The following is a 27,913-nucleotide window of genomic DNA, read 5'->3' as shown; positions in this document are numbered from 1 at the left end:
AACAATTATGATGGTTTGTCAGTATGAAGATTTCACCTGTGAGAGGATATGAACAGTCTACGAACTTCCAATTAGCCTGGAAAATATTTATTTTTATGAAGTTCATTGATCAGATCATTGAAAGGATTTATATGATCTCACAGAGTATAAAGCCAAAGGATAGCATGCAAGAGCAGGAAGATAATGCCGGCAAGCAACAGGGCCCTCAGATTCTCCCAGACATAGCTCTTCAGGGTCATCCTTATGCCCGCAAAGAAATACTTTGTCTTCAAATTAGGTGACAAGATTTGTAGAAGAAACCTTGGTTTAGGGGGAGCTCCCTAACAATTTGCTTATATAGACAAGAAAGGCTGTCTAGCTAGTTATGCTGGTGAAAACTATCAATAATTAAGCTGGGCCTGAGTGCCACCTTAGGAGTTTCAAAGTTTAAATTACACTCTATAAATGATTATTTATTCCACTGCCCTGATTTTGGCCAAGAATCAGCACTAGATTTCCATGTTCCCCGGAGATAAGCACAGGGCTGTTCTAGTCCAACTGCAAATTAACTATATCCTATACAATTCTATAGACCCAATTCTCCCTACACGTGCACCCCAAAGTACAGGATTGAGTGGAGTTAAAGGAGATCTGTACATGAGCCAGGGTCAATCTAGGGCTTTAGCAACAGGTGGACCCTAATATTTAATCCTAATTTGGCTCTTAGGTCTATTTATCAATGTCAAATTTCTGCTTACATTATCTCTGTTTTTACATAATGTCTACATTTTTTCCATTAGGATCCTTAAAATATGAATCATAGTTATTTTACCTTCCATCTCTAAGTCCAACATTTCTGTCATATCTGAGTCTGGTTTAATGCTTGCTTTGTATTTTCTGTGTTTTTCCTGCTTTTTAGCATGCCTTGAATTTTTTGTTGTTATTGAAAGCTATATACATATATTTGGAAAAGAGAATGAGACACGGTAGGCCTTTAGTGTGAGGTTGTATATTAACCTGGCTAGGATTTGGGCTATGTCCAGTGTTTTCTGTAGCTGTAGGTGTCAGAGTTTTTCAATTATTTTCGTGTCCTTGTTTTTTGTCTCTGGTGTTGTCTTTAGGTTTCCCTAAGAACTCCCTCTTAAATAGAGTCTAAAGTTTGCAGGTCTTTTGGCTACAAATCTACTGTTATTATATTAGATCCCCATTGATTTGGCAGCAAGGAGTGGGAAAAAAGAGAATTCTGTAATCTTGTGATTAAATCTCAGTTTTTTAGCAGATCTTTCCATGAGGGCTGTGACTTTCACAGTTGCTTTTACCTTTTTTTTCCCTCCTCACTTAGGTAAGACAGAAAGGCTGTGGGTGGCTGGAATTGGGTAATTGCCCTTCTGTCTACATAAGATAAGGCTCTGATAAGATCTTTTTCAGTGGAGTATAGGACTTTGTTACAAGAAAAAAATGGTCGTATTTCAAAGTGGTTACTTTTCTCCTCCTCTTGCCAAAGACTAGAGATGATTTTTCTCACTTCTTCATGATGAGAACTTGTTGGCGTTCTTGGAGGTAAAAACCTCTGAATATGCTGAAACCCTGCTAAGACTGTGGCTCCAAGTTTTTTATTCTTGAGCTATGTCACACTCAACTTACGGCAATTTAACTGAATTACCATTCAGGTGACCCATCCAGTTTTTAGTTCCGTGGTTCCTGCTCCAGGTAAGCTGATGTCAGTTGTACTCTGTATTCCTCTGTCTCCATATTTCAAAATGGTAGTTTGTCATGTGACTGCAGTTGTCTGATGGGTCCCAGAAAAGTTGTTGATTTTCAGTGTCTTTAGCTTTATTCCTTTTGTAAGGATAAGGCTGATGATTTCAAAACTCTTTACATGTTAGAATTGGAACCTAGAGTACAAAGATGTTTTTTATAAAGAACTTGTGACTCTATTTTGGAGTCAAAATTAGAGGAAGTAACAGCAAAATATTATACCAGCCATAAGTTACAATTCCTTTTGTATTGTAGATGATACATTTAGAACTTAGTTCATTGTTTTCCTGTCTATGTAAAAGCAGGTTTATAAAAAAAAACACTAATAGTATTGACAAGATTATATGGTAATATTTTCTTAATTCAAAAAGTTTTAAAAAGACCTTTAGAATCTTTTTGCTAAAAAAAAAAAAGATGCTAAAATACTAATTTATGACATACTAATATTAATGTCCTGTCATTTTCTAGAAGACAAGGACAAACTGATACATCATGAAAAGAGTTTATTTAGCCAGAGTGAGTATATTCTTCTTTATCCTCATTGTCTTTATAGAAACCTCCAAATGAGCAGCAGTGCACATCTATAAAGGCTACATGGACAATTCAGAGAAAAAAAAAAGTGAACATGATTTGATAAGAATAGAGTACTATTCTAAAGTAAAGCAAATTTCTAAAATCTTTCACCTCTAACACTTTCCAAGCATTCATTTATATGAATTAAGTGTTGACTGGTGTTTCCACGAACTTACCTGTTTCTTCAGTGTAAACCATTTGGAGTCTTTGGATGCAAGTAAACATTATGAAGCATATTATTTTATTCACTTTTGCTATAAATTTACATTAGCTATTCCATTCAGTTCATCCACATTGTCTGAATTAATGGCATGAGGCTCTAATTGTTGAAGTCTGAATAATGCATCCAAAATATATTTTACAAAAGTTTTTTTGGCTGGGCGCAGTGGCTAATGCCTGTAATCCCAGCACTTTGGGAGCCTGAGGTGGGCAGATCACGAGATCAGGAGTTTGAGACCACCTTGGCCAACGTGGTGAAACCCTGTCTCTACTAAAAATACAAAAATTAGCTGGGTGTGTTGGCAGGCACCTGTAGTCCCAGCTACTTGGGAGGCTGAGGCAGGAGAATTGCTTGAACCCAGAAGCAGAGGTTGCAGTGAGCCAAGACTACGCCACTGCACTCTTGCCTAGGTGACACAGTGAGACTTTGTCTCAAAAAAAAAAAAAAAAAGATTTTTTTTTTAAATAGTGGTATGAATTGTAACTATGTTCTTTTATATTTGTCTTTGACTAAGAGTGATGATAAAGTCTCTACCTTGCTCCTAACATTTGAAAATAAATTACTATGATGCATTTGGCAATACACATGTACATACAGACATATGGAAATAATATTTGTTTAGGATCACAAAGGATTTTATACTGCCATTTTTCATATACTTCACAACAAAGATAGTGATATTTCTTTCTTTCTTTTTTTTTTTTTTTTTTTTGAGACAGTCTCACTCTGTTGCCCAGCTGGAGTGTAGTGGCGGGATCTCAGCTCACTGCTAGCTCTGCCTCCTGGGTTCACGGCATTCTCCTGCCTCAGCCTCCCAAGTCGCTGGGACCACAGGCGCCCACCACCGCGCCTGGCTAATTTTTTGAAGTTTTTAGTAGAGATAGGGTTTCACCGTGTTAGCCAGGATGGTCTCGATCTCCTAACCTTGTGATCCGCCCGCCTCGGCCTCCCAAAGTGCTGGGATTATAGGCGTGAGCCACCGCATCTGGCCAGATAGTGCTATTTCTAAGTTTTCTGGCAGGATGATATGCCAAGCAAGGAATGATTAAATTACACATTCAGAAATCATTCAGTTTTACATATGTGTGACAGGGGAATACAGATTAGTTGGAAAAGAAAATGCATTGTCACCAAAAATAGCATTTATTTTATCATTCGGATGTTATTGCTGCAGTTATCTGTCAGGAATATAATGTTTGGCCCTTTGGGATTTCTTTTGTACTATAATTTCAAGAATTTGAAAGTCATATTCTTTCTGCATGTTACAAAGTTACTCTTTTTCATATCAAAAATTGATTCTTTTATGTGAGTTTCCCACTTCAGCATAAATTGTTTATTACTAAATGGCTTTGTAAGGTTGCAGGAAATACGCTTACCTCTTTAATATCCTTTTAAACCAAAGTGGAATGGAATCCACAGGGAACATTTAGTTGTGTTAGGAGACTGGAAAATTTGACTAACTTACTATTTTTTTTTTTATGAAAGTGTTGATAAAGGAAATTTTCTAAAGTAGTTTTGATCTTTATTAAATCTGTTTTTCTACAAAGAAAGCCAGTTTCTACAACAATTGCCAATGTTACTTGAAAGTAACAAGGCAAATGTGTCCTCTATACTTTCTCTGCACAAAAGTAGAAAAAAATGAAAAGGAAAAGTTGAACTTTTTTATCTCATTATATAAAACTGTGATCATTCAGTAGTGTTGTGTGCAGTGATCTCTCTAGAAATTTGTTGAAACAAATAGTTATCCTCATCTGCTACTATAGATATAATTTTGATAAAGTACCATACCAAAACAATGTAAAAATAATTGTGACACATGTACTATCTTAAACTGCAAAGTATGCTAATGGTTGTTATAAGTCTGAAGTGGGTCTTGGAAATTCTCTTTCTAAATCACTCCCACTCCTCAATTTCACAGCTCAGGAAGGTTGGCTCTGGAAGGATACAAAAATAATAAAATAGTGCCTACAAGTCCATGTTTCCTGACTTTCAACCCCAATGCTCTTTCCAAGTCAAATATCCGTTAGCTTACCTAACAAGCCTGAGCATGGGATGGTATCCAGCTAATAGTTACTGAGTGTTTGACATGTTGAAGAAAGAGAGGAAACCTGTCACAGAAAGGGAGACATTGGCAAGACAAGTTAAGGAACAAGTCACCAAGAACCAAAAGCAGCAGAGAACATCTTATGCAGAAGTAGAGGAATTAGCTAAGTCCCCAGAAGGTGCAGGCTTTATGAGCAATAGATGGGTACGATTTGAGGGGTTTCAGTTTCACTGAGTGGAATACTCACATGATAAGTGAAAGGAATTGGTCAGGCCCATGGAGTGCATTCTGATAGTCTCTGAGAGGAAATAAGAAAGAAAGTGAAAAATAATTGGCTGGGAAAGGCAAAATGATAGCATTCTAATGATAAGTTTGACTTAGTGTTAGCAAACTTATGAATCCTTGCCCATAAATCTTCAGGCAGTTATCCATTCTCATTAATCTAGAGGGAACTGGGCTCTGTTTGGAGCTCTGCATATCAAATATTGCTTTGGTATGTGGACCACAGGAGCCCTGCCACTCATGCCACACATAAACCAGAGGTTCCATGGACAGTCATACTGGCTCATACATGCACTGAAATATTGATCCCTGTATGGCTCAGAGAAGTTGAGTGGAATCTGAAGCACTTGAAGCTAGAGTAGCAAACAAGAAACATGCTATGAGAGAGAGAGTAGAAAATAGGAGGTAAGATGATAAAGGGAATATAAGGCAAGCATGCGTTCATATTCTATAGTCACCATAAGAAGCTACACATACAATAAGGATGCACAGACCCTCTGGAAACCAGTTCTGATAGCATTCTTCCTCCACTCTGACATGATTGCACAAAATTGAGGTGGCTCAGCTAAAGGGTAGCAAGCTGATCAGTGAGCACCAGTACAGATTTACAAATTCTCTAAGTAAAGGACATTTGAATACTAGTCACTGGCTTTTTCAAACAAGGTCATTTATCATAAATAAAAATCTCCCAGGAGGGGCACAGTGGCTCGCTCCTGTAATTCCAACACTTTGGGAGGCCAAGGCGGGTGGATTACTTGAGGTCAGGAGTTCCAGATCAGCCTGGCCAACATGGTGAAGCTCTATCTTTACTAAAAGTATAACAAATTAGCCGGACTTGGTGGCACATGCCTGTAATCCCAGCTACTTGGGAGGCTGGGGCAGCAGAATCACTTGAACCCAGGAGGCGGAAGTTGCAGTGAGCCAAAATCATGCCACTGCACTCCAGCCTAGGTGACAGAGCGAAACTCTATCTCAATGAAGGGGTCCAGCCCCTCCACACCTGTGAGTGTTTCTCATCAGATGGAATGAGAGACTGAGAAAAGAAAGAGACACAGAGACCCAGTATAGGGAAAGAAAATTGGGCCCAGGGGACTGGAGCTCAGCATACAGAGGACCCGTGCCAGCTCCGGTCTCTAAGTACCCTCAGTAGTTATTGATCGTTATCGCTACTATCTCAGAAAGGGTTATGTGGCAGGACAACAGGGTAATAGTGGGGAGAGGATCAGCAGGAAAACATATGAACAAAAGTCTCTGTGTCATAAACAAGATTAAGAAAAGGTGCTGTGCTTTGACGTGCATGGATACAAACATCTCAGTGCATTAAAGGGCAGTATTGCTGCCAGCCAGCACGTCTCACCTCCAGCCCTAAGGTGGTTTCCTCCAATCTCAGTAAATGGAACATACAATCGAGTTTTACACTGAGACATTCTTTTTTTTTTTTTAATACCTTCTTTTTTTTTTTAATTTATTTATTATTATTATACTTTAAGTTGTAGGGTACATGTGCATAATGTGCAGGTTTGTTACATATGTATACTTGTGCCATGTTAGTCTGCTGCACCCATCAACTCGTCATTTACATCAGGTATAACTCCCAATGCAATCCCTCCCCCCTCCCCCCTCCCCCATGATAGGCCCCGGTGTGTGATGTTCCCCTTCCTGAGTCCAAGTGATCTCATTGTTCAGTTCCCACCTATGAGTGAGAACATGCGGTGTTTGGTTTTCTGTTCTTGTGATAGTTTGCTAAGAATGATGGTTTCCAGCTGCATCCATGTCCCTACAAAGGACACAAACTCATCCTTTTTTATGGCTGCATAGTATTCCATGGTGTATATGTGCCACATTTTCTTAATCCAATCTGTCACTGATGGACATTTGGGTTGATTCCAAGTCTTTGCTATTGTGAATAGTGTTGCAATAAACATACGTGTGCATGTGTCTTTATAGCAGCATAATTTATAATCCTTTGGGTATATACCCAGTAATGGGATGGCTATTCAACATAGTGTTGGAAGTTCTGGCTAGGGCAATTAGGCAAGAGAAAGAAATCAAGGGTATTCAGTTAGGAAAAGAAGAAATCAAATTGTCCCTCTTGGCAGATGACATGATTGTATATTTAGAAAACCCCATTGTCTCAGCCCAAAATCTCCTTAAGCTAATAAGCAACTTCAGCAAAGTCTCAGGATACAAAATTAATGTGCAAAAATCACAAGCATTCTTATACACCAGTAACAGACAAACACAGAGCCAAATCAGGAATGAACTTCCATTCACAATTGCTTCAAAGAGAATAAAATACCTAGGAATCCAACTTACAAGGGATGTAAAGGACCTCTTCAAGAAGAACTACAAACCACTGCTCAGTGAAATAAAAGAGGACACAAACAAATGGAAGAACATACCATGCTCATGGATAGGAAGAATCAATATCGTGAAAATGGCCATACTGCCCAAGGTAATTTATAGATTCAATGCCATCCCCATCAAGCTACCAATGAGTTTCTTCACAGAATTGGAAAAAACTGCTTTAAAGTTCATATGGAACCAAAAAAGAGCCCGCATCTCCAAGACAATCCTAAGTCAAAAGAACAAAGCTGGAGGCATCACGCTACCTGACTTCAAACTATACTACAAGGCTACAGTAACCAAAACAGCATAGTACTGGTACCAAAACAGAGATATAGACCAATGGAACAGAACAGAGTCCTCAGAAATAATACCACACATCTACAGCCATCTGATCTTTGACAAACCTGAGAGAAACAAGAAATGGGGAAAGGATTCCCTATTTAATAAATGGTGCTGGGAAAATTGGCTAGCCATAAGTAGAAAGCTGAAACTGGATCCTTTCCTTACTCCTTATATGAAAATTAATTCAACATGGATTAGAGACTTAAATGTTAGACCTAATACCATAAAAATCCTAGAGGAAAACCTAGGTAGTACCATTCAGGACATAGGCATGGGCAAAGACTTCATGTCTAAACCACCAAAAGCAACAGCAGCAAAAGCCAAAATTGACAAATGGGATCTAATTAAACTAAAGAGCTTCTGCACAGCAAAAGAAACTACCATCAGAGTGAACAGGCAACCTACAGAATGGGAGAAAATGTTTGCAATCTACTCATCCGACAAAGGGCTAATATCCAGAACCTACAAAGAACTCAAACAAATTTACAAGAAAAAAACAAACAACCCCATCAAAAAGTGGGCAAAGGATATGAACAGACATTTCTCAAAAGAAGACATTCATACAGCCAACAGACACATGAAAAAATGCTCATCATCACTGGCCATCAGAGAAATGCAAATCAAAACCACAATGAGATACCATCTCACACCAGTTAGAATGGTGATCATTAAAAAGTCAGGAAACAACAGGTGCTGGAGAGGATGTGGAGAAATAGGAACACTTTTACACTGTTGGTGGGATTGTAAACTAGTTCAACCATTATGGAAAACAGTATGGCGATTCCTCAAGGATCTAGAACTAGATGTACCATATGATACACCGAGACATTCTATTGCCCAGGGACGAGCAGGAGACAGATGCCTTCCTCTTATCTCAACCATAAAAAGGCCTCCTTCCTCTTTTACTAATCCTCCTCAGCACAGACCCTTTACCCCTTTAAGGTGTCAGGCTGGGGGCCGGTCAGGTCTTTCCCTTCCCATGAGGCCATATCTCAGACTATCACATTGGGAGAAACCTTGGATAATAGCTGGCTTTCCTAGGCAGAGGTCCCTGAGGCCTTCCACGGGTGTATTGTGTCCCTGGGTACTTGAGATTAGAGAGTGGTGATGACTTTTAACAAGCATACTGCCTCCAAGCACTTGTTTAACAAAGCACATCCTGCAAAGCCCTAAATCCATTAAACCTTGAGTCAAGGCAGCACATGTCTCTGTAAGCACAGGGTTGGGGCTAGGGTTGCAGATTAACAGCATCTCAAGGCAGAAGAATTTTTCTTAATACAGAACAACATGGAGTCTCTTATGTCTAATTCTTTCTACATAGACACAGTAACAGTCTGATCTCTCTTTTCCCCACACTCAAACAAACAAACAAACAAACAAACAAAAAAACAACTCCCATTGTCACATGATCAAAGGGCGTTCCTTCAACCTCCCAACCTCTCTATCAATATGAAAGTTGCATGGTGAGAGAAGTGACTCCCTCTCCTGGAGCACACCCCTAAGGTGTATCCAGTTGCACCAAGTCACCCGTTCTGTGATGGAGAGTTAGGAGACCAACTGTATGCATTCTGCTAACCTTTGCTTCCCCAGTTACCCTGATATTTATGCTTAAACCCTATGGCTTGACACTTTTTGAAAAGCCCAAGAGATAGGAAGTTTCTTCATTGTATGGTTGCGCTCTGGCTTTAAACTAAAAATTGATTGCAGAGAGGCAGAATTCTGGGAAGGTAAACATTAGTCTTTGGAGTCCCAGTTAATTTTCAGTTTAAACAGTATCTCTGGCACTTAAAGATTGTGTGACCACAGGCAAAGTATATAATTTAGGATGTGGACACTGATAATACTAATGCCTGCCTAATACATTCTTATAAGGACTAATAAAGAACTGTATGCAAAGCACTTAGTACTGTGTCTGGATCAAGGTAGGTACCCAATAAATACTGGCAGGCATGTATGTATAATGTACATCATAAGTACTTCATAGAAGTTATTCCTGTCCTCCTTTTCTTTTCTTCCTATTCAACCTGCCAGCCTATTTTATTTTCTTCCTTTTTGTTTTTCTTTTCTTTTCTGAGGCAGGGTCTTGCTCTATCACCCGGGCTGCAGTACAATGGTGCATTCTTTGGCTCATTGTAACCTCCTTCTCCTGGACTCAAGAGATCCTACCACCTCAGCCTCCTAAGTAACTAGGACTACAAGTACCAGCTACTGTGCTGGGTTAATTTTTGTATTTTTTGTAGAGATGGGGTTTTGCCATGCTGCCCAGGCTGGTCTCAAACTCCTGGGCTCCATTAATCTGCCCACCTTGGTCTTGCAAAGTGCTGGGATTATAGGCATGAGCCACCCCACCTAGCTAGCCTATTTTCTTTATTACCGGGTGGTCACCTGACCTCTGAGTCACCCTAACGAAACACAATGCTGGGATTTTCGCTGAAAGCATGGGGAAGAAAACTTTTTCTAGTTAGGTTGCTAAACGGCAAGAATGTGATCCTGGGGCTTCTGTTAGACATCTTGGCAATACAAAAGGAGGATAGTCTAAATCAAATAGAATAGTATAAATAAAATTTCTATACAGAAATTTGGTCTATTAACTTTGGCTATTTATGTAAATTAATTCATCCTTTATAAGATGAAGATTCATCACAACTAAGTACAGAACAACTAAGTACACAACTATATCAAAGCTGCGGTCTGTGAAGACAATTTTCAAGAAGTGTCTTTTGATTGAATTGAGAAATGTCAGAACCATTTATTGAAATGCTCTAAAAGAGAGAAAGATGTATCAATTGATAAATTCTATCCAACTTGAATAAAATTAAATCAGTTATTAACAGTGGTCAATCGCCTCCTTCATTCTACTCCAATTTAATTTAGCAGGTTTTTTTCTTCAAGAGATTGTGCTAAGCATTGTGTAAAGAAAGACTGAATAATATACATTTGCTGTCCTACCTAAATAATGGGGTCATTTTGAGAATTTAAATAAGAAATGATGTATATGATACTTTTTGTAACTACCTACTTTTCAGAAATCTTTCTATTGCAAGTGAGTAAACCAACTTGATTAAACAAACACTTCTCAAGAATAGGGAGTGGGGTCTAGTGGTTCTAGTAATCAAAGTCCACGACTGTCTCTGCAGGGGTGACTAGATTCCGAGGCACAAGAAGATAATAAATAATCTGCTCCTGTTTTTCTGATAGCTCTGTGTCAGTTCTATTTCCTGTATACTGACTTCCTGTTCAGGCTATTCCCCTTTTGTATTGCCAAGATGTCTAACATCAGCCTCAGGATCACATTCTCACAGTTTAGCAAACTAACTGGAAAGAAAAGTTCTCTTTGCCCTGCTTTCAGTCAGAATTGCCGCACTGTGTTTCACCAGGGTTGCTCAGAGGCCAGGTGACCATCGGTGAGCCATTCATTGTCCAAGTAGATGGAATGCTTGAATTGGTCAGACCTGAATCAGTTATTCCTCCCTAGTTCTAGGACTGGAATCAATCTTACCCAAGCTATCTGGACTGGAAATAGGAGAGAAAAATTAGGTGTTTCCTATTAAATGATAAATGTATGTTGAACAAACAAAAACACTTAAAATAGACTACAAGGATATTGGTTAGAATTATGTTAAGATATAAATTACATAATAACTCACTATAAGTTTATTTCTCTTTCAAATAATCTAAAAATTGTTAGTCTATAACTAATATGGATTCCATTCAGTAATGCAGGGGTCCGCAAACTACAGCCTGCAGGCCAATCTGGCCTGACACCTGCAATGTAGATAAAGTTTTATTGAAACATAACCATGTTAATCATTATGTGCTACAACAGCAGAGTTGAGTTAGTTGGAACAGAAATCATTTGGGTCACAGAGCCTAAAGCATTTATTATCTAGACTGTTACAGAAAAATAAAAATTAAAAAATGTCAAAAAAAAGTCAAACCCTGCTCTAGGCAATAAAAGTAAACCCCAATACATTTCAAATGATGAAAATCACATAAAGTATGGTCTATTACTACAACTGAAAGATCTGTGACAAAAATAAAATATAATCATCAAGTATTCCAAAAATTTAAAAAAAATAATAAAATTAAAAATAACTCATGGATAAAAGATGAAGTCATAATGATAACACAAATATTTTCAACTAAATGATAAGAAAAATCCAATACATCATAATTTGGAGATGTAGCTAAAGAAGAAGTTAAGGGTTAATATAATTGATAAACACCTAGCAGTACAGAACTGATCAAAACAGAGAGAAAGAGAGAGACAAAGAGAAAAAGATGGAGAGAGGAAGAAAGGAAAAGAAGGAGAGGAGGGGAGAAAGCATGTGAGAGAGAGTGAAAGACTGTAAAAAATGAAAAGGGGAACATCATAACAGATACTACAGCTAGCAAAATGTGAAGGAATATTAGGAACAATTTTATGCCACTAAATTTGACAACTTAGATGAAATGGACAAACTGCTGTTTAAATTTTTGAAAATGCAACTTACCAATTTGGACCCATGGAGAAACAGAAAATCTCTACAGTTCAAAATCCATTAAAGGAACTGTCATTAAAAGTCAAGTTGTAAAGAAATCTTCTAGTACACAAGATATTGCTGGTGAACTGTAACATTTGAGAGAGAAATAATACCAATCTCACATGAACTCTTTCAGTAAGTAAGTGAAAAAAAAAAAAAAAAAGTGGGAGGCAGGACATTCCCAACTTGCTTTAAGGTAGGCATATCATTGATATCAAAATCTTAGGGTTTACAGGAAATGCAGACTAATACTCCTGATGAAGCTACATGCAAAATAACTTAAAACATCAGCAAATGCAATCCAGTAGCACTCTCAAACTTATCAATATTGCCTTAAGAGAAGAAACACACCAAAAATAAAATCTTTATGTTGAGCATCTTGAGAAGATTATTGTTACAGGACCTCAGTGAACATAAAGAATGGTCTGTTTTCATTTCTATGTCAATAAACCCTGACTATCACCCAAGTCCCTGGGAAAAAGAAACTTGATCTGTGATTTGAAGGCATTAAACATTCTGGTGTGAGACACGTGCCTTCCTGAAGGTCTTGACTTTTTCAGCTCCCTTGCAGGACTCTTTCTCCTGGCAAAAGGTCACCTGGGAGCACAGGACAGTGGTTCCTTCCCTTGTGCCTGCCTATCCCCTCCCCGCGTGCCGGGTGATCCTATCCAGGCTCAGCTTCGGCCCTGGCAGAGACATCACAGGGTAGAAGCACTGCTGGGAGGCGCAATGAAATACTGTATTTTTCCCAGGAAAGAAGAAAACTTTAACGTTGCAAGCTCACACATAAGTCTGTGAGGAAACCAGAACTACCAGTTCAGAAAGTGGGGGCTTGATGGCGCTTTCACCAGCAGTGAGAAACAATCACCTGTCAGCACTACCACCAAATTCTAGGAAGAGCCTCCCGCTCCTCCCGTGAGCCTGGAGCTGACATCACAGCCGCCGGTCTCCGAGTTCACCCGGAAAACACAGGGCATGGGAATCCTGTAGGTTCACACCACCAAAGGGCAAAACTCTTGCCTCTTTGGACAAAGGGACTGTTTAAAAGTCCGTTCCTTCAGGCACAAGGGCAGAGTCACTTAAGGACTTAGGCGCAGGTCAACACCCCTGAAGCTCCGGGGCTTGGCATCAGGACTTCTGGCCCCAGGGATCTGCAGCATGCAGAGGGTGAGCTGACTCGGGAGGTGGTGACTGCTGACTCTGGTGTGGTGCTGAGGTTAGTAGATCCCCCAGAATCCACCATGGGCTACAGTGTAATGCTGGCATTTCTGCCAGAGCCAGAGCTGCATTGAGAGGGGTCTAACCACGCTGCAGTAAATACCATCTGAGAGTTCACAGCGCTGTCATAAACATAATTTCATAGAATGAGAACTCTTAAGCTTCTGATGGGTAATGTAAACATGAAAATCAACTGAAAAAAATATGGGCAGAGGGTATTTGAGTATGCAGAGTATTTCATTTCTTTGTGGATCTGATCTGGGATGTGGGCACTTGTGAGTGAATAACACCATGGCTGAATTTTAAATTCACAGTTCTTTTGTGTAAAAGACACACGGGCAGAATTCCATTAATTTAGTGAATATGATTAAAGTAGATGCTCAAACTAGAGCAAAAATCAGAAAGACGTTTCTCTTTGTGTTGAACGCTGTGTAATCCAGTACTACTTGATAAAGAGAATAACATCAAAGTTGAGACTCAGGTCCACACTCCTAGAGCAATTTGACATTGCCAGGACCTCCAAGTGTGATCAGTGGAACCCTCTAGTTGAGCAGGGTAGAGAACTGCTCTTTAACAATTGATTAGGGTTTCCCGAGTCTGACCCCAGCATTACATGCACAGTAGGACCACCTTACAATATGGCATATTTTAAGATTGGTTCTGCAATTGTAACCTCAAAGTCTAGCAAACCCTTAGTGCATTTCCTTTGGAAGATAATTTCAATATAACTATAACTTAAGAAGCTAACTTGTTGTAACTGTCATTGATGGAGCATTGAAATAAATATCCAGAGCTTAATAAAATTGCTTTAAAAATATCTGAGAGGTTTCTCTACTATAAGTATTATTAAAATAAATCATATAAACATATTACACATGCCCTGTGAGCCATGTTGTCACCCCTACTCAGTCCAGATCAGATTCAATTACTTCCACCTGGTGTCTCCCTTAGCATATGAGGATTATGGGGATTACAAATCAAGATGAGATTTGGGTGGGGACACAAAGCCTAACCATGTAACAAGCTGAGAATCAAATCAAGAACTCAACCCCTTTTACACTAACTGCAAAAAATTAAAATAAAATACTTCAGAATATGCCTAACTAAGGAGGTGAAAGGCCTCTACAAGGAAAACTACAAAACACTGCTGAAAGAAATCATAGATGACACAAACAAATGGAAACACATCATGGATGTGTAGAATCATGAATTTCCGAATTTCATTTCATGGATGGGTAGAATCAATATGGTGAAAATGACTATACTGCCAAAAGCAATCTACAAATCCAATGCAATTCCCATCAAAATACCACCATCATTCTTCACAGAACTAGATAAAACAATCCTAAAATTCATATGGAACCAAAAAAGAGCCCGCATAGCCAAAGCAAGACCAAGCAAAAAGAACAATTCTGGAGCCATCACATTACCTATACTATAATATAATACAGTATAGTATATTCAAACCATATTATAAGGCCATAGTCACCAAAACAGCATGGTACTAGTATAAAAATAGGCACAGAGACCAATGGAAAATAATAGAGAACCCAGAAATAAAGCCAAACTCATACAGCCAACTGATCTTTGATGAAGCAAACAAAAACGTAAAGCAGGGAAAGGACACCCTATTGAACATATGGTAATGGAATGATTGGCAAGCCACATGCAGGGGAATGAAACTGGATCATCATCTCTCACCTTATACAAAAATCAACTCAGGATGGATCAAAGACTTATATCTAAGATGTGAAACCATATAACATTGGAAAAACCCTTCTAAACATTGGCTTAGGCAAAGACTTCATGACCGAGAACCCAAAAGCAATGCAACAAAAACAAAGATAAATAGTTGGGACTTAATTAAACTAAAAAGCTTCTGCAGAGAAAAAGAAACACTCAGCAGAGTAAACAAATAAGGCACAGAGTGGGAGAAAATATTTTCAATCTATACATCTGACAAAGGACTACTATGCAGAATCTACAAGAAACTCAAATCAGCAAGAAAAATACAAACATCCTATGAAAAAGTGAGCTAAGGATATAAATAGGCAATTCTCCAAAAAAGATATACAAATGATCAATAAACATATGAAAAAATGTTCAACATCGCTAATGATCAGGGAAATGCAAATCAAAACCACAATGCAATACCATCTTATTCCTGCAAGAATGACCATTATCAAAATATCAAAAAATAATAGATGTTGGTGAGGATGCAGTGAAAAGGGAACACTTTTACATTGCTGGTGGGAATGTAAACTAGTACAACCACAATGCAAAACTATAGAGATTCCTTAAAGAACTAAAAGTAGAACTACCATTTGATCCAGCAATCCCACTACTGGGTATCTACCCAAAGGAAAAGAAGTTATTATATGAATAAGATCCTTGCACACTCGTGTTTATAGCAACACAATTCACAATTGCAAAAACATGGAACCAGCCCAAATGCCCATTAATGAACAACTGGATAAAGAAACTGTGGTATATGTATATATACATACCATGGAATACTACTTAGCCATAAATAGGAACGAAATAATGGCATTTGCAACAGCTAGGATGGAACTGGAGATCATTATTCTAAGTGAAGTAACTCAGGAATGGAAAACCAAACATTGTGTGTTCTCACTTATAAATGAGAGTTAAGCTATGGGGATGCAAAGGCATAAGCAAGATACAATGGACTTTGGGGACTTGGGGAAAACGGTGGGAGGGGGGTGAGGGATAAAATACTACACATTGGGTACAGTGTACACTGCTTAGGTGATGGATTCACCAAAATCTCAGGAATCACCACTAAAGAACTTATTCATGTAACCAAGGAACACTCTTCCCCAAAAACCTATTAACTTTTCAAAAAAAAAAAAAAAAGTATTTGCATAATTTCTTTGCAATAGAAAGTGATAAGCTATATAAGATCTATTTGCTGCAAATTGAAACACACATTGCTTCAACAAAGTTACTTAAATGGGTAAAATACTACCTGCAAACCTAAAGATGTGAAATAGTGTTCTAATATTTACTAGATAAACATTTATCAAGTGATATTTGATGGGCCAGTAAGTTAAAAAGTTGGAATTAGTTCCTAGATAAGAAATAAAAATTTAGAAACTTTTTAAACACAGCATCTACATGTATTTCTCAGAATATAATATCCTTAATATATACTTGTTTTCTGGAAACTATCTACATGTTACATGTAGATGTGACTTTAATTTTTAAGATACTTTCACTCTACACTTTTTTCTTGCTTTATTTGTTTTTCTGAATGTTAATAATAAGAGCTTATATGTGTCAAGCACTTAAATGTTATAAATGTCATTTCATTTGAAACTCACAAATAATATGCAGAAGATATATTTACTATAATCATTTTGATAAGGAGGATCAGAAAAAAAAAATTGTCAAGGTAGTACAATAGAAGGAGTTAGAGACTGGAAACTACCATGGATTTGCCATGTGGTTTATAATTATGTTATACTCCCTGCTAGAAGGCAGGAAAGAACTTCAAGAAGACAATATATGTAAAAGGAATTGGCAAACTGTGATTATTGTATTATTTTGAAACATTACGGAAAATGATAAGCAGCAAGACAGCAAGTTTCCACAGGTCTTTTCTGCTTCTTACTCAGATTGTGTGATACAAGCACAGTGCCCTATCAAAGGCCATATATATCAATCATGGCTCAAAGAATGAAATGGAATTCAAATGTACAGTAGAAAAATTTTTAAATGACTTTTACTTGACTGACTAGCTTGTTAATAAGTACTTGCCATTCTTCTGTAAAATACTATGACTGTTGCTCGTAACAATCTCAGTACTAGAACTAGGCATGCATGTCCCTATGAACATCTGCCCCATTACACAACCATCTTCCAGTTCATCTTTTGTCTGAGACTAGGGTTTTACTTGTTAATAATACAAAAATCCACATAGATTCATCAGTAAAACATAATCCATTTTGATTACAATTCTTCTTTCATTGGTAACATTTTAAACAATAGAATAACCTGCTTGGTGAAACAATTTAAAGCACCAAGAGAGATTCTGTAATGCCTTTTAAGACAGATTTTGAGATTACTGCCTTGTTGAAAAAGACTTTCAATGACAATCATGGTTTATTTTCCACTGTTTTAGAAGTTTTTTTCCAACAAGTTTTAGAAGTTGAATTTTTCATGAGAATATTAGTTCTATTAGAAAGGATCCTTGTCTGTTCTGTTCACTGTTGGCTCCCTACTACATATCATAAAGCAGGCTTGTGATAAGAATTTGTTGAATAAATAAATAAATTCTAAGTATCCTTCACTATCATCATGCATTTCTTTTTAAGGGATAAGCCTTCAAATGAAATAATGCCTCTAAGGAAGCTCTGTAACCACAGAAAGAAAGATTCAGATTCTCATTAAATTCACATTTTAAAATTTGAAAATATATACAAACATATATATGTGATAGAAGAGGACAGAACATTTTTCTGATAGTCTGATCTATGAAGTTCTTACAATTTTAATTATATTTTCTTGGATAACTTCTAAGGTGCAGAACCTTAGAAGGATTATTGAATCTTGCTGACTGTTGATTTGTTTGTTTTGCTCTAATCTTGGGAGAAAATAAGGATTTTTTTCGTTTATGCCACATCAGAAGATTGATTCCCACGTAAGTTTTAGGACTTCTCTTGAGTAAAGAGGCTATTAACTCTACAATAGTATTGAAAGAGGATTCCTGGAAGCAGAAAGGTGATTTAATTTTCACTTAGGTAGGTATCTTAGTCTTTTAAGAAAAGCCTCTTATTAGAATTATATTAGTTTAAAAATCTTTATCCTGGATCTTTCTGTTATTTAGGTCCTAAGCAGGTTTTGACCTTCCTTTTTATTTGAAACATTAAAAATAGCAAAATCACAGCTTTGATCAGAAAAATTTTAATTGCTAAGGTAATGTTAACTCTGGAAACACCAAAATAATTGTACTTGGGGAAAATATAGATAGAAGTTGATTTTTCAAAAACAAACTTGAAAACTGACAATATTCCTTCTCTTAAAATTGCTGTCTTCTAAGTAGGAATTCAAGGCATCAGTCACCTTCTGTCATGTAGTATGCAAAAAGCTTACCTACCTATTCCTAGTTTGCCAAGATTTTTTTTTCATCATGATCAGGTGTTGGATTTTGTCAAATGCATTTTCTGTATGTGGTTTTTGTCCTTTATTGTATTAATCCTTTGTATTTTATTGATAGATTTTCATATGTGGGACCAGCCTTGCATTCCTGGGATGTATCCCACTTTGCCATGGTGTGTCCATTCCTGTATGTTGCTGGATTTGTGTTGTTTATATTTTTGTGTCTATATTCATAACACATATTGTTCTGAAATTTTATTTTTGTAACATTTTTGATTTTGGTACTAGGGTAATACTGACCTTATAGAATCAATTGGGAAGCATTTCTTCCTCCTCCATATTTTGGAGGAGTTTGTGAAGAATTGATAAATTCTTAAATATTTAAATATTTGGTAGAAGTCACCATGAAAGATCTCAGGACCTGATCTTTTTTATGTGGAAAGTTTTTAAAATTAAATCAATCACTTTACTTGTTACATGTCAATTCAGATATTTTTATTTCTCTGTGAGTTTGTTTCAACAATTGGTGTTATTTTAAGTTTCCCAATTTGTTGATATAAACTTCTTATTCATACTATGCCCTTAAAATCCTTTATTTCTATAAGTTCTGTACTACTCTCCTTTTATTCCTGATTTTAATATTTTGAGTATTCTCTTTTCTCGTTCATTTTAGCTAAAGGGTTGTTACCTCTGTTGGTCTTTTCACAGGAACAATTTTGATTTTGATTATTTTCTCTATTGTTTTTCTATTCTCTGTTTCATTTACTTCATTCTCTATTCTTTATTATCTATTTTTATTATCTAATCCTTATTATTTCCTTCCTTCTGCTTGTTTTGGTTTTATATTTTCTTATTTATCTAGTTTCTTAAGGTGAATGATTAGTTTGAGATCTTCGTCTTTTAAAACATATGTAGTCGTTTATAGCTATAAATGTCTCTCTAAGCACTACTTCAACTATACCTTAGAAGGTTTGGTATGTTGTATCTTTATCACTTCCATCAATAACAAAATATTCTAAACATTTTCCTTGAGATGCCACTTCACATCCACTGGGATGGCTATAATAAAGAAGACATATACAGTTGAGCCTCGAACAACACAGGCTTGAGCTGTGTGAGTACACTTATATATGGATTTTCTACCACATCTGCTATACCTGAGACAGTAAGATCAATCCTTCCTCCTTCTCCCGCTCCTCAGCCCATTCAACATGAAGACAGTGAGGATGGAGATCTTTATGGTGATCTACTTCCACTTAATGAGTAGTAAATATATTCTCTCTTCCTTATGATTTTTTTATATAACATTTTCACTTCTCTAGTTTACTTTATTGTAAGAATATATAATACATATAAAATACGTGTTAATCGACTGTGTAAATGGCAAGGCTTTTGGTCAAGAGTAGGTTTTTAGTAGTTAAGTTCCAAGGGAGTCAAAAGTTACATGTGAATTTTCAACTGCACAGGGGGTGGCGCCCCCAACCACCACATTGTTCAAGGGTCAACTGTATTAACAAGTGTTGCTGAAGATACAAAGAAACTAGAATCCATATCTTGCTAGTGGGAATGTACAATGCCGTAGTCAATTTGGAAAACAATTTGAAAAGTTGCTCAAAATGTTAAACATAGGCCAGGTGCACTGGCTCACCTTTAATCCCAGCACTTTGGGAGGACAAGGCAGGAGGATTAGTCTGGGAAACATAGCAAGGCCTCATCTCTACAAAAATATAAATAAATCTTATCTGGGCATGGTGGTGTATACCGGCAGTCCCAGCTACTTGAGAGGCTGAGATAGGACAACAGCTTGAGCCCAGGAGTTGGAGGCTGCAGAGGGCCATGATTGCAACACTGGACTGTATCCTGGCAATAGAGTGAGACTCTCTCTGAAAATAAAAAAAAAAAAAAAAAAAAAAAAGATTAAACATAGAATTACCACCATATGATACAGCAATTCAATTCCAAGGTACAGATTCAAGAGTATTGAAAACACACATCCACACAAAAACTTGTACACAAGTTTTCATAGCAATATTAATCATAATAGCCCATAGTGAAAACAACCCAAAAATCTATTAAGTGGAAAATGGAAAAACAAATGTAGTTTATCTATTCAGCCATTAGAAGGAATGAAGTATTGATTCATTCTACAACATGGTTGAATCTTGAAAACATAATTCTACGTGAAAGAAGTCAGCCAGAAAGAGCCAGATCGTATGTTATTATATTTGTATGAAATATCAAGAATAGGTAAATCAATAGAGATAGAAAGTAGATCAGTGGTTTGCCAAGGGCTGAGGAAAAGGGTGAATGGGAATGACTGCTAATGGGTACAAGGTTTTTTTGAGGTGATAAAAATATGCTGGAATTAGATAGTGGTGATGACTGCATCATTTTATCAATATACTAAAAACAACAAAACTGTATGATACAAATAAAACATCTACATTTTGACTTCGGAGGAAAAATGAACGTGGAGAATCACATGTAAGTGGTATGTAATGGGCCAAGTCTGTAGGTGATACAAGACTCCAGTTCACGCTCCATTGACTAGAACAAAGTCACATGGCCATCTCTAACATCAAAGAGTGCTAGAAAATGCAGTTGAGTTCATGAACAGCAAAAAAGAATTAGGTTTTAAAAAGACCCGTCAGTTGGGCTCCGTGGCTCACATCTGTAATCCCAGCACTCTGGGAGGCTGAGGCGGGTAGATCATCGGAGGTCTGGAGTTCGAGACCAGCCTGGCCAACATGGTGAAACTCTGTTTCTACTAAAAATACAAAAATTAGCCGGGTGTGTTGGTATGTGCCTGTAATCCCAGCTTCTCAGGAGGCTGAGGCAGGAGTATTGCTTGAACCTGGGAGGCAGAGGTTGCAGTGAGCTGAGATCATGGCACTGCACTCCAGCCTGAGCAACAAGAGCTAAACTCAGTTGCCCCTCCCTCCCCCCAAAAATCCCTGTCATTTTAGTGAGTCTCTGTCATAAGAATCAAACATTTCCTAATATTCTTACCAATTTTCCCAGACTGTTAGCTCCACAGTGTCAAAAGTAAAAGTGGTTTTTGTTCACAAAGAATAATATGACTGGGGCTCTATCTCATTTTCTGTCTCTCAGCTCTTATTCTACCTGTTGCCTTCATTCTCAAAAAGGCTTTTTCAAAGCAGCCAGAAAGATGGTCCTGTTAATCTCCAGCCTGCACTTTCCTTACAATCTCTTTCCCTGGGTCCATGTAATGAATACCAGGAAACACTCCCAAAATATACCCAATCACTAAAATAATCATGGTGATCTACGAGCAATATACAGGCTGGACATGAATGCATATCCTTCTTTCATGTGGTAAAAGGGGGAGTAAATCAGCTGAACCACATAGAAACAATTCACAGAAAAGGGGGATTCATTTACTAGAATCAGATGGAAAGAGATTCTGGAGAATCAAAGACATCCAATGCCCAGTACATGGAAATCTGAATGGACTGTCCTGCCAGGATGAATACTGATGGAGTTTATTTCAGAGTCACAATAAAAAAATAAGCAATAAAGAAGAGCAATTAATTTAGACTAGATTGTGGAAGAGCTTGGGAATCATCATGCTTATATTTTGCACTGATTTTAAAGGAGTAATAACAGTGTGTGATCTAGTTTTGCTCTGTGTCCCCACCCAAATCTCATCTCGAATTATAATCTCCACATGTCAAGGGAGGAAGCTGGTGGGAGGTGATTAGATCATGAGGGCCATTTCTCCCATGCTGTTCTCATGATAGTGAGTTCATTCTCATCAGATCTCATGGTTTAAGTGTTTGGCAGTTCCCCTCTCCCCTCACTCTCTGTGCTGCCACCATATATGATGTACCTTGCTTCCCTTTTGCCTTCCACCATTATTGTAAGTTTCCTGAGAAAACTTCCAATTGACTTACAATTCCACAGTTACATGGAACTGTGAGTCAATTAAACCTTTTTTCTTTATAAATTCCCCAGTCTCAGGTAGTTCTTTATAGCAGTGTGAAAATGAACTAATACAGCGTGCAAGGTCTACAATGGGCAGATTCATACAGCAGTGGAAGCAGAACAGATGGCAACAAGGACCAGTGAGGGAGGATGAGCAGATGTGTCAGGGGCTACTGCAGAAGTCTACAGGTGAAGTAACAATGCCTGAGAAGAGCTTATGGATCTACAAATAAAGCAACAAAAACATATGTGAGATGTCGCAAATGAAAAATCAACATGACATTTTAACGTTTGGATAAAAGAAAGAAATAAGAAAAAATATTGGTAGAGAGACTTTGAGAAAAGTAATTAGAACTAGCTTGAATTGAGTTATGGGGTGGGGGATTTTTAACTTTCCCCCTTTTTATCAGGCACCTGAATGTTACTGTGATGTTACAAAATGAAGGGCCATCTAGGATGGGTAATTTTTACTTTTTGTAATTCCAGCGAATAGCTCTAGGATATTCCTGTTATATCGTGCAATTCCACATATATACAGCTTCTGAAACTCCTGGCTTGTTTCATATGTGAATTTTTTGTAACTTGGTAAATTCAAAGCTCTGAGATACAAGAAATCTGGAAAGTCAGGCAATATTAGCAATATCTGAAAATAACTTAAGACGCTGAAGGAAAAATATCAAAAGCCCTGGAATATTTTGGAATGTGGACTTATAGACTTACTTAAAAAGAGAAGAGCCTCGATAAGATTTATTTTATATATATATATAATTTATATGATATAAATATTAAACAATGCTAGATTATATGTAACTACAACAACAGCAAGACAAAAAGCATTAAAAGATAAAATAAAACTTCATTTGGTAAAAGAAAGTACAGACCAAAAAGTATACCTAATTTAGGCCATGTTCTACCCTGGGATGGGTCCTTCCTACCTTCAGGCCAATGTTACAAATGCTGAGCCAGTCATGGCATCCCAATAGGACAGAAACTCCTTCCACGTAGGTGCTATTCAGATTCCCATGCAGCAGATGAGAAAACTGAGGCTCAGAGAAGTGAGGTCACTACTGAGGATGACCCATCTCGGGAAAGAGCAGTGCTGGCCAGGGGCAGGTGAGGTCACTTCTGGAGTTTCTGGAGGTCACTTCTGGACCCAGTTCCAGAGGAAGCAGGCCCTGACATGACTCCCAAATTGGCCAAGGAAATGATGATCCAGTGGTTTCCATTTCACTCTTCCCTCACTCTCCACCTGTTTGGGGCCTTAAATCATCACTTTTGGCTCACACTTAGCTCCTCAGGGTCTTCCTAGCATCAGAAAGAACCCGGATTCCAGGGTCCATCTCTTACTCCAAAGTCACAATCAAAGAATCACATGATAAGGCTTGAGCCTATGATTCTGAAAGCACCTCCTGAGCTCAGAAGGCAGAGAGGATCTGCTCATCAGTGAACAGAACAGAGCCCACAACCTGCAGCCCACACTCCAGTAACCAGAGCTTGATCAAGGAACCTGCAAGGAGTGGATAAGATCAGGGGCCACAGCTAAACTCCCAGCTCCAACCTTTACATAGTACCAAGGACAAAGCCCAGAAAAATAAGCTGACACCTTAAAACCCAGGGGTCAGCAGTCAGTGTCAAGCCAGTGCCCAGAGCCAGAAGGCTGAGCCTGAAGCACAGCTAGTGTCCAATGCAAAGGATCCCACATGCAGAGCCTGAACTCTCTCTCCTGGGAACCAAGATCAGAGTCCAAGAATAATGCAGGGTCCATCCCAGAGGCGGCGAGTGGGACATCCTGTTACCACAGACATAGGGGGACAGAGAATCAACTTGGGCTGTACAAAGCAAAGCCATGTTCACAGTTTCTCCTCCTATGGACAGTGGCTTTGGGCCCTGGGTTCTAGGAGCTGGGAGATGCCCTGCATTGTTAACAGGTGACTCCTTCTTGCTCTGTCATTTCTGGCTTTCTGCTAGTACCTGTTCTGTGCTAGGGCTGTACTGGCTGGGCACAGTGATGAGCAGCACTCAGCCCTGTGCTGAGGAGTTCACAGTTTGGTAGAGTGAGACCTCATCACTAGATGAAAATGGCTATAGGTTTTCCCAGCAGCACTCCCGGCAGATAATCACAACTGAACCTAGCATGAGTTTCCACAGAACTCTCCTCTTCTGTTGTGTCCACAAAGAAGCCCAGAGAGTGATCTGAGGAAACCTGGTCGACTGATAGCTACAGGCCGGGCCCTGTAAAGGAAGTTTAATCCTCTGGACTCCACCCAGGAGTCACTTAATTGGCCAGGAGGGAACTTCCCTCCCTGGCTGATCTGATAGGAACAGGGTAAGGTCTCATGCTGCCTCCATCTCAGGCCACCCTACTCCTCTATGCCCCCACTGTCAGTCCCAGTCCTGCTTGTCCCCATAGGCCCAGCTCAGCTCTGCATCCATGAGGAATCCTTACTATGAATGATGACCAGGCCGAGCACACGCGGGGGCCCATCCTCAACACATCACTTTTGTTGTAACATTCCAAGAACTCTGAGAGGCAATTTCCACGTTAAGGAAGCCACTTTACTGGACAGAATCTTGGTGCCTAATAAAGGAGTATCACTGACTCCAGGTGACCCAGCCTGAAAGTTCGGCAGCCCAGTGCAAATGTCAGTAGGTCCCACTCCACAGTGTACTCATTCAGAACAGCTTCCTTGACAACCCTAACCCTTTCCTCCAATCAGAAATACTTCAGCCACTGCCCAAGGTCCTGGGACTGCTCAACTCGGTCCATCAAACTGTAAGGCAGAAGCCTGAAGACCTGGGAGCCTAGCAACTTCTTTCTCTCCCAAAGGCGAAGTTTCTCTACTGTCTTCCCAGTTCCTGTAATCATTCCTGAGGACGAGGTTGATCTGCCTCACATGAGCATGTAGACACCACTAAATCACATCACACGCTGTCACCTGGCTTCCAGACACCTAGGTGTTCAAATGACAGGTCTCAGCACATGCAGCCTGAGACAGCATTGTGAAGTGGGGGTACCACTAGGAGAGGCCCACCAAGCCAGATGAAGAGCTGGTGGTCCTGGATCTGGTCCCCCTTGTAAAGAAGGCAAAGCTGAGGAATCACAGCCAGAGCTACCTTCCTGTAGCTTTCACAGCTAAGCCTCATCCAACCCCACTCAGGACCCTGCAAAGTCAGAGCATCCAGGGCACCAGACCTGGATGGGATCAGAGTTCTCTGGGCCCTCCTGGAGTCATCACTATACACACTTCTCCCTCTAGTGAATCCTGAGGGTTAAGTCATTGCTATGTAGTGAACGTTTGTGTCTACCTAAAATTCGTATGTTGAAGCCTAAATTCGCAAGGTGATAGTATTAGGAGATAGGGCCTTTGGTAAGTAATTAGGTCATAAGGGTGGAGCCCTGATCAATGTGATTAGTGCCCTTATAAGAAGAGACAAGAAAGAGATAATCTCTTTCTGTCTCCACTATATGAGGATACAATGACAAAATGGCCATCTGCACACCAAGAGCAGTGCCCTCACCAAACATCAGATTGGCCAGTGTCTTTTTTTTAGACTTCCCAGCCCCAAGAACTGTGAGAGATAATTGTCTGTTGTTTAAGCCAACCAGTCTGTGGTTTTCTGTTATAGCAGCCCAGACTGCCTAAGACAGCCATTCTCTAAATCAACTAAAATGTATTGAGACAAACACCTTTCTTCTTTCTGAAAGGTAAAGTGAAGGTATAGGACATCCTGGAAGCTGAGCAGAGAAGCATGCAGCCGTTCCATCCCAGAGGAAGCAGCACCCCATGCCTATGGGCTGAGAAGCAAACGCTCCCTGCTAAATGTTCCATCACAATCAACAAATACAAGAGGATCCACTGCTAGAAACTGGAGTTGAATTTCTCTTTCCCTTATTCTTTACCTCAGATCTGCAACCTCCTGTCTGGTGAGGATAAGATTTTGTTCAGCTTCCCAAGCTCTCAACCAATTACCATTAGCTTTTAGTTCTAAGGACAGAATCTGTCCCTGAGAAGAAGAAATGGTATTTCCAGCTTTTATTTGATATCTTGCAATGTCTTCTGTAGATCTCTAGCTCATTTTTATGACTCATCAGGTCTTTGGCTTCAAAACTTCCCACCTCTTGCTGTTAGTCATAATCTACTCTGACAGTAATAACCAAGACACGGACTCCATTTCTTTCTGCTGACAGAGTTCACTCATTTCATTTCCTCTCTCCTCTAAGATGTGGATCTGACCTTTTGATTCAGGCTTCTTCAGTTTCAGCCCCTTTCAGAGGACTTGTCAGTTCAGCTTTTCTGTACTCTTCTACAGCAATGTTGGCATAGAATTGAATTTTCCTCTATTTTCAATGTTTAAATGTCCAACTGCCTTACAAAATCCTTCAGTTTCCTCTAGGATCCTTTTGCCTGGTTATCAATGTGATCTCCATTCTCTGATTGGACATGATCACCAATGTTCTCCTCTCCCAGGGAGGTTGCCAGTTCTTTGGTTTTGAGCTCACAATCCTGCAGAAACTTGAACTTACTCTTCACATGAGTGCTGGATCTTTATGTGGAAATGACGAGACTTTTTTCAGTTTTCTGTGACAGGTTCAAGTATACGTGTATTGGCGTTTTCCACTTGTGTTGTGATGAATTGGATTTCTTCGTCTAGAGCCTGTATCTTTCTTTTAGGATCAGACACTGATTATCCTTGATCTGAACACTGAGGCTTCTCATAACCCATAGTTGACTAGGATGTGAATGCAATTCTGTATTATTCACAGAGCTCAATTTGCCCAGAATACAAAGCACGTCTGGATTTTCATATTCTCTGATCATAGGCTGACGTTTCATGAGATACAGAGTGGTTGCCAGTCCTCAAGAGTTTACCTGTGGTGGAGGAATGCAAAATACTCACAAATCATCCACCTTTCTGAAATATGTGTCCTGAAGGAGGGGAAAGAAGCCATGAGAAAGAAGAAGGTATAGTATCCCAGGCAGTGGGCCAGACTGCACTGAGGCAGAAGCAGGAACAGAGTTTGCCATGTCGAAGAAGTGAAAGAACAAAGGCAGAGCAGTAGGCCTGGGAAGGAGGAAGCAGAGGTTTTCTGCAAGAAAAGGATGTGAGGGGAGTTTCGGAACTCACAGCAGACCAGTCACACTCTAGTGGTGACATAAAAAGGCAGGTGTTGGCAGTTGGAGCCACAGTCACACAGAATATTAATTGGGCTGAGGGGAAAATAATGGCTTTAAAAGCTAGCAGACTTTAGGTCCTATTTGCAGTTCTTCCTTCATCTGAGAAATGGGGATATTGACTCTGACCCCCACAGGATGCCTGGAGAGATTAAATGCCATGCAGTCTGCAATTGGCTTCCTCCAGACTTCACCTCCTGCACCTTTTTCCCCTTGCTGATTTTGCTTTGCACCTTTTCAGTATAATAAATTATAGCCAGGGCTAGGTGTGGTGACTCATGCCTGTAATCCCAGCACTTTGGAAGGCCAAGGTGGGTGGATCACCTGAGGTCAGGAGTCTGAGACCATCCTAGCCAACATGGTGAAGCCCCGTATCTACTAAAAA

General features: G+C 39.0%; 1 long non-coding RNA gene across 1 annotated transcript; it reads left to right on the top strand.

Annotated features, from left to right (window-relative positions):
- The first annotated feature begins 1,296 nt into the window (after positions 1-1,296).
- Positions 1,297-27,859, top strand: LOC110744143. Its single transcript, XR_002524356.2, has 3 exons — positions 1,297-1,689; positions 26,061-26,279; positions 27,177-27,859. It is a non-coding gene; the product is annotated as an uncharacterized LOC110744143 (long non-coding RNA).
- The last annotated feature ends 54 nt before the right edge of the window (positions 27,860-27,913 follow it).

This window comes from Papio anubis, chromosome 11 (assembly GCF_008728515.1).
Source record: "Papio anubis isolate 15944 chromosome 11, Panubis1.0, whole genome shotgun sequence".
NCBI classification, from domain to species: domain Eukaryota; kingdom Metazoa; phylum Chordata; class Mammalia; order Primates; family Cercopithecidae; genus Papio; species Papio anubis.
The sequence above is the reverse complement of the archived record's forward strand: the minus strand, read 5'-3'. Positions and strand labels throughout refer to the sequence as shown.